The sequence below is a fragment of the Camelus bactrianus genome, chromosome 3, assembly GCF_048773025.1.
Source record: "Camelus bactrianus isolate YW-2024 breed Bactrian camel chromosome 3, ASM4877302v1, whole genome shotgun sequence".
NCBI lineage: Eukaryota > Metazoa > Chordata > Mammalia > Artiodactyla > Camelidae > Camelus > Camelus bactrianus.
The window spans coordinates 53,152,673-53,160,018 of NC_133541.1; the positions used below are offsets into that span (position 1 = coordinate 53,152,673).

Sequence of the window (7,346 nt, forward strand, 5' to 3'; positions counted from 1 at the left end):
GACTGTCACCACCTGAACCGACTGATCAATTATAACATCACTAAAAGTTAGAGAATACAGGGTGTGAAAAATACTACAAATAAAAATTCCACAGAATTTATTAAATATGAGACAGAAGGAGAAAGGAGAATAGGAATTAATGATTACCCCATATTTCAAGCCTCGCAGCTAGAGCAATAATGATGGTAATGACAGAGATAGGAAAACCAAGAGATAGAACCAGTTTTCAAGGGGGAAACTAGAAACTGCACTATCACGGCGCAGCGATAAGAACATCAGCCTGGAAAGGCATTCTGCCAGCTGTACCACTGCATACCCTTGAACAAACACAAGCTCCTGGAACCCATATCCTCTGTTTAAAAATGAGATTAAACAAGATGCTCTATATGACTCTTCCAGATCTGATACTCCAGATAAGTCTGGTTTAAATGTGTTTAAAATAGCACAGAATACTGAGGGGAAAATGTTTCCTATGGATTTTTTAATAACAAATTTCCTTAATAATATACATATATATGAGAAAAATATATAAAATAGCAATGCTTCATTTTAATTTGCATATAAATGGATTTTTAAATGCTTTTTGATTTTGTACACATTTCGTTTCAAATTATTGCCTATATCTAGATTTCTAATTCTACTCCTATTCTCACTTAAATTAAATGCACACCAAACATGCTTTTTTGTCCATCTAAAACTTCATGAAACTCCTTTTTTAAAGACAACTGAGGTGAAATACACATAACAAAATTTACCATCTTAACCATTTTTAAGCGGACAGTTCAGTGGCATTAAGTACATTTATATTGTTGTGCTACCATCACCACCAACCATCAATACAGTACCTTTTCATTTTGCAAAACAGAAACTCAATACCCATTAAGTAATAACTCCCATTCTCCCCATAGCCCTGGCAACCACCATTCTACTTTCTGTATCTATGAATGACTACTCTAGGTACCTAATATAAGGGAAATCATACAGCACTTGTTCTGTTGTGACTGGCTTATTTCACTTAGCATAATATCATCAAGGTTCATCCAAAATGTAGCATGTGTCAAAATTTCCTTCCTTTTTAAAGCTAAATAATGCCCCATTGTATGCATAAACTACATTTAGTTTATCCATTCATCCATTGGTGGCCACTTGGGTTGCTTCCATCTTTTGGCTCTTGCGATAATGCTGCTATGAACATGGGTACACAAACATCTCTTCAAGTCCCTGCATTCAATTCCTTTGGGTATGTATTCAGAAGAGGAATTGCTAGATCATTCAGTGATGCCAATTTTGAGGAATCACTGTACTGTTTTCCACAGCAGCTGTACCATTTTACATTTCAACAACAGTACACTAGGGTTTCAACTTCTCCATATTCTGGCCAACACCTGTTACTTTCTGTTTTTTGTTTTTTTTTTAAATAGTAGCTATTCTGATGGGTGTGAGGTGGTATCTCACTGTGGTTTTGATTTGCATTTCCCTAATGACTTGTGCTCTCCATGGTTTTATCAAAATAACATATGAGCCAACAAAAAAGAGCTCTTATTGGCCAAAGATGGGATACTCTGAGTATCAAAAAATATACAAAAACAACTGATCTAAATACACTGAAATATAAACCTCAAGTTAATAATGATACTTAAAAAATCATAGTGAACACTACTGGAAATAACTAGGGCATACATTATTTATTCTGAAGACTGGCAATTAAAAGGCAATAAAAATTAAGGATTTATCTTACCTTTGCTGTACAAAATGTATTTTAGGATAACCAAGTAACTCTAGTTGATGAAGGAATTCTAGCTTATAAATGTGGAAGGAGTGACAGAATTAGGTTAGGAAATCACCATTTTGCAAGCACTAGTGAAGTAATTGCTTCAGGCAATATTCATAAGTGGACAAAACCATTAGATAAAGTAGTGATGGGGAACTGTACAACGGAGATCAAGCTGTCACCATTTGAACCCACCCATCAACCACTGCATCACTGAAAGTAAGCAAACTGTGTGCTTCCTGGTATGATTCAGTATGAAACATATAGCACCACCTATGAAATATTCATGCCCAAAAATGTTGAACCTAAATCTGATGAAGCCTCTACAGCTGCACTAATATGACAGCCACTAGCTACATGTAGCTATTTAAATTTAAAATAAAGAATTCTCAATTGCAAGTGCTGAAAAGCCACATGTAGCCATTAGAAAGTGTAGGTACAGAAAGGTCCCATCATTGCAGAAGTTCTATTGGATAGTGCTGCTCTGGAGCTAAATTCCATTCATAAGAAACATGGAGAGGGAGAGGGATAAAGGAACAAATGGCACCAGAAAGAAGCAAAAAGGCAAGACCAAAACACAGGGCATTCTATAGAACAGTAAGTGGATGGCAGAGGGAAAAGGGAGGGAGGAGGAACTACGTTAGATTTTAAAAGACTTAAGATATGAAATGTCCAGAAAAGGAAAATTTATACAAAAAGAAAGCAGATCAGTGGTTTCCTGAGGCTGGAAGTGGAAGCAGAAATTGACTGCAAATGGGCTAGCAGAAATGTTGGTCAGTGTGGAAATGCTCCAAACCTGGCTTGTGATGACAGTTGCCCAACTCTATAAATTTACTAAATATTTACTGAATTTTTTTTTTAAAAGTAGTAAGAGACAACTATAATGTATGGACCTTTTTTGTAACTGATTCTAACAAACTAACTCTAAAATGACATTTTTGAGCTAGCCAAAGAAACGTAATTATAAACCAGATGATATAAAAAGCTGCTTAAAATTTTTTTGTAAATGGCTTATTGTTTGTATTTTCAGAGATGCATAAACATGTGCAGTGCTTTAGATAGGCTTTAATATACTGAAACAGAGAAACAAGATAGAAAAAATGTATTAAGCAAATGGAATAAAAATCTTAACTATTAAATCTGGGTGATGGATATATGGGAGTTCATTGCACTTTCTCTACATTTGTATGAATTTGACATTTTTTAGAATTTAGAAACATTAATGGCTACAAAAATACCCTTTCACAGTCAATGCTATATAAACCAAGTCAATGATGGGTTTGTGATTCCTCAATGTTGTCAGCAACTATGATACTAAGTCATCATTTTAAGTAAGTTTCAGTTTTTAAAATTAAGTCCCCATAGTAAAAACTAATTGATTACCTTTAAGTCACCATTTGAAACTTCAAAAAATGTTTAAACACACTGTTTTTCAGGGGGTCGATGGAGAAAGTGTATATATACTTTTTTTTTTTTCCTACTAGCTCAACTGAATCATTCTGCCCAGGTCATGAAATAAATCCATCAGCCTTCTCAGTGATTACCCTGTGATAAATATGCCTGGCACCAGTGCAATGTATTCAAGCCTTTTCAACAGCTTTTCCTTTGTGCACATCTGTAGGCTTTTTATGCACATCTGCATACAGAATCACAACCATGATCTGCATTATAATTAATGTAACAGCACATCTGACCAGGTCCACAGGGTTTGATGCATAACCATTTTTGAGATCTGCAGGGAACTGAAGATACCCTGGGGAGAAAGTACAGCTAATTTCTTATCAGGCATTGGACAAACTGTAAGTGGTAAGACAGTTGTTTTCCTGAAACAGCCATGACATAGCTGGAGGAGAATCTCAGTGTGTGTATAACTGCTTCAAATCACAGTTGCTCTACTCCTGAACTCTGCACCACATCCCTCATATACCCACTCTAAAAGACTGAGGTATGATCTTGTGGTGGCTCACAGCGAAAGAGAATATGACAATGAATGTAACTATGTTCATGTATAACTGAAAAATTGTGCTCTACACTGGAATTTGACACAATATTGTAAAATGACTATAACTCAATTTAAAAAAATGTTTAAAAAAAAAAAAGACTGAGGTATGGCCCCAAATTTACATACAGACCCAATTTAAAACCATGTATGAAAGGATTCTTTGGTTATTAATGACAGCAAATCACCGGTGTGAATCTGAGTAGAGATATACAACAAGCACAGAAATATTAGACCTGACCTGCACATCCTTCTCATTCTATATCTCTGATCGTTAAGATCTTCTTCCTTATGTCCCCCTTACACCTATTTTTAAAAATTTTACTTTGAAATCTAGATAGAAATTGCATACCTAGGTAAGTACTTACTTAAGTGCATTTCTTCAAAGACCTTCAGGATACTCACTGTCCATTTACACTGCTCAGTTCCATAGCTACAGCACAGAGTGACGTCCCACGGATCTCAGTAAAAAGCAGAGCAACCTGATTCTATATCTCCCTGGTCTAGGATTTCATGAGTCAGCACTATCCAATAAAGCTTTCTGTAGTGATACCCAACATGGTAGCCACTAGTCATCTGCGGTTTTTGAGCACTTAAGATGTGGTCACTGTAAATGAGGAACTGAACTTTTAATTTCACTTAACTTAAATAGCCACATGTAAATAGTAGTTAACATACTGGACGGTGTAGCTATAAGTGAAAGACTTTTTCTGTTGTTGTGTTTTCACTCAAGACATGATACACAAGGGTCTTTTAAAATAACTCTCTTTCTCTCTCATCTGCGCACACACACATACACAAACATACATATTCATACATCAAATCTTAATAGTGCTTAACTGGGTGATGAGGCTATGAAATCAGGCATTCAAATATATTTTGGATTAATAAATATGTTTATACTTGAATATTACCTATTGTAAGGATTGTTATCATCAGAAAAGACTATACAATTAGAAAATGACTATAATATTATAGTCATTAAACCTGTAAATAGGGAGATATACCCCAATATCGAAAATATACAGAAGCAGAATACAAAATATTATTTTTTTGGTCACAAATATTAAAAAACTAAATAGGCACACATATAAGGAATGAAGAGGACCACAAACCAATGAAACTAATCAGATGCAGGAAGAGATTATAAGTGGATTTCACTCATGTTGAGTTGCATTAATGTCTGTATACAAATAAAGCTTTAGAAAAATAAAATAAGGTTGAAGAGCAATAAGATCCAAAGAACTGAGCATAGGAATAATCTCATAAAACTTGAATGCTGGGAGCAGACAACTATCCTAAATCAGCAGCAAAGAAGGATGAGGAGACTGAAGAGAACTCAAGTTACGTGCTGTTGGGGGAAGGGATAACTAGAATTGAGAAATTCAGGATTGAGAGAAAGAGAGGGAAGGAAAGAGCTTGTAAATGAGAGTAAGAGAGCTAATGCAGGTTAATGTTAGTATTCAATCAGTTGAAGACTTAAGACTGTTCCAAGGCTGTTAGCTGAGAGGCCAGAAAGGCTCAATTGCTTTCTAAATGTGGCCCACTTCTGAGATTAGCATCAATTACACTTAATTCACCTGGATAGTTTCAGCAACTAAAACAGTGGTTCTCAAACTTCAAAACGAGATTCCTAAATGCCATCCCTCGAGACTGAGAAATACTGATTAAAAACAAACAAACAAACAAAAAAAAACCTGCTTTAAATGTCTGGGATAAGGGGGAAGGGTATAGCTCAGTGGTAGAGTGTTTGCTTGGCATGCACGAGGTCCTGGGTTCAATCCCCAGTACCTCCATTAAAAATAAATAAACGAATAAACCTAATTACCACCCCCTCCAAAAAATAAATAAACAAAAAAATTATTTGAGGGGGAGGGTATAGCTCAGTGGCAGAGTGCATGCCTAGCATGCACGCGGTCCCGGGTTCAAGCCCCAGGACCTCCACTACATAAATAGATGAATAAACCTAATTACCCTCCCCCACAAAAAGTTAATTCAAAAAGTAATAAATAAATGTCTGGGATAGGAAAAAAAATAGGGATGCCCTGATGCTCTTTATGGATAAAATTTGTCTTCTATTTAATAAAGATGACTAAACAAGTTTTTTGATAACTTGGGAAACCCTAGAACCTCTGACCTTTTCATAGATTTTAGGAAAGGAAGGGGAATAGAAACATTGTTTTTAAACATGTGAAGACCTGTCAAGTAATAACGGACACAGACTTGTTGTGTGGGGCATCAAGGATAATCTAGAGGAGGGATGTTTTCAACAGGAGATTGTTTTAGAAAAAATGGGACCCATTAAAGATGGTGAGCTTCCTATCTCTTAGAGATGTTTAAGCTGATGCTAAAAGACTGCCTGGTCTATAATCTGTGTGAATAATATAATCAGCAATGATAAGATTAGATGACCAAAGACCAGCCTTCTCCCTACCTTGATACAGCCTACCTAACACGAAGTCAAAGTTCATTTGAAAGCATTTTATTGGGCATACAATTGCTTCAGTGATTCATGATAATTAGATAAGCAGCTCACATCAACATGGTTTTTTACTTTTATGCTGCAAATCATTTGACTCCTCTCTCACTTTTCTGGTACCTAGAATCAAAGTCAATGTGGTATTTTCTCCTCATTACCACCTCAGTATTATTTACTCAACAAATATATTTTGCCTCTTAATAAGTATCAGGAATCATGCATTCAGGTCAATAAACTAATCATCAATACACACAGGTTAAGAGGCAAACATCTTGGATCCAATTCTCCCCAAACTCAGGTTTCACTATCTCAACCTACCCCCATGCTCCAGGTCAGACTTTCCAATATTACACCCAGTGATGCCTCCACCTTCCTTCCTCTCCCCACCCCAATCACCTGAGGGATACATGGGCAACATGTCCAGCTGGTGCTCTTCCCCAGCCCTGACCCCAACTCCAAGCATCCTTGAGGCAGCAGAAATTTGAGGCCAGGAGGATAAGGGCTGCCTGTCTAGAGGAAACAAGTGGATTCCTACAGGGAAGGAAGAAAAAAAACTCAGAGCAAAATATCACACAGTGAAAAATGGACTCTGGGGATTTCAAAGCAGAGAAATAAAGATAAGGAAGAAAAAAGAGGTGAGTTTTTTTTCAGGGACAGGTGAGGGAAGAGGACTTCTTTAAAGTCAGAAGATAGATAAATGGCTGAAGTGGCTCTGGAGCCCAGAGTTTCACTTATGAAAAGCCAACAATGCAGGTGTCTCTGTGTGTTTAGAAGCTTTTAGGCTATCTCTAAGGGAATCTATAAAATCTTGGTTACTCTAAAAAAGCTGATGTTTGAAGATGGGACACTGAGGGAGGGAGGAAATTACAGCTGGTACTTTTATTGTTGTTCTTCTCTATTGAGAAATATGTCTAACAAATAAAAGAGTATATATACACCATTTGAAAAATAATAATTTTTTTTAAGAACCACCCGTGTTTCCACCACCCAAATGAAGCCTATTTTTCTTTACTCCTTTTTCTCCAACTCCTGGAGCATCCCTAAACAACTAAAGTAGATTAATCTGGGGGTCAGTCTCAGGTGTGGTATAACTTCCT

General features: G+C 36.4%; 1 non-coding gene across 1 annotated transcript; it reads left to right on the forward strand.

Annotated features, from left to right (window-relative positions):
* The first annotated feature begins 5,492 nt into the window (after positions 1 to 5,492).
* On the forward strand, positions 5,493 to 5,566 carry TRNAA-GGC (transfer RNA alanine (anticodon GGC)). Its single transcript has one exon. It is a non-coding gene; the product is annotated as a tRNA-Ala (tRNA).
* Positions 5,567 to 7,346: the final 1,780 nt, after the last annotated feature.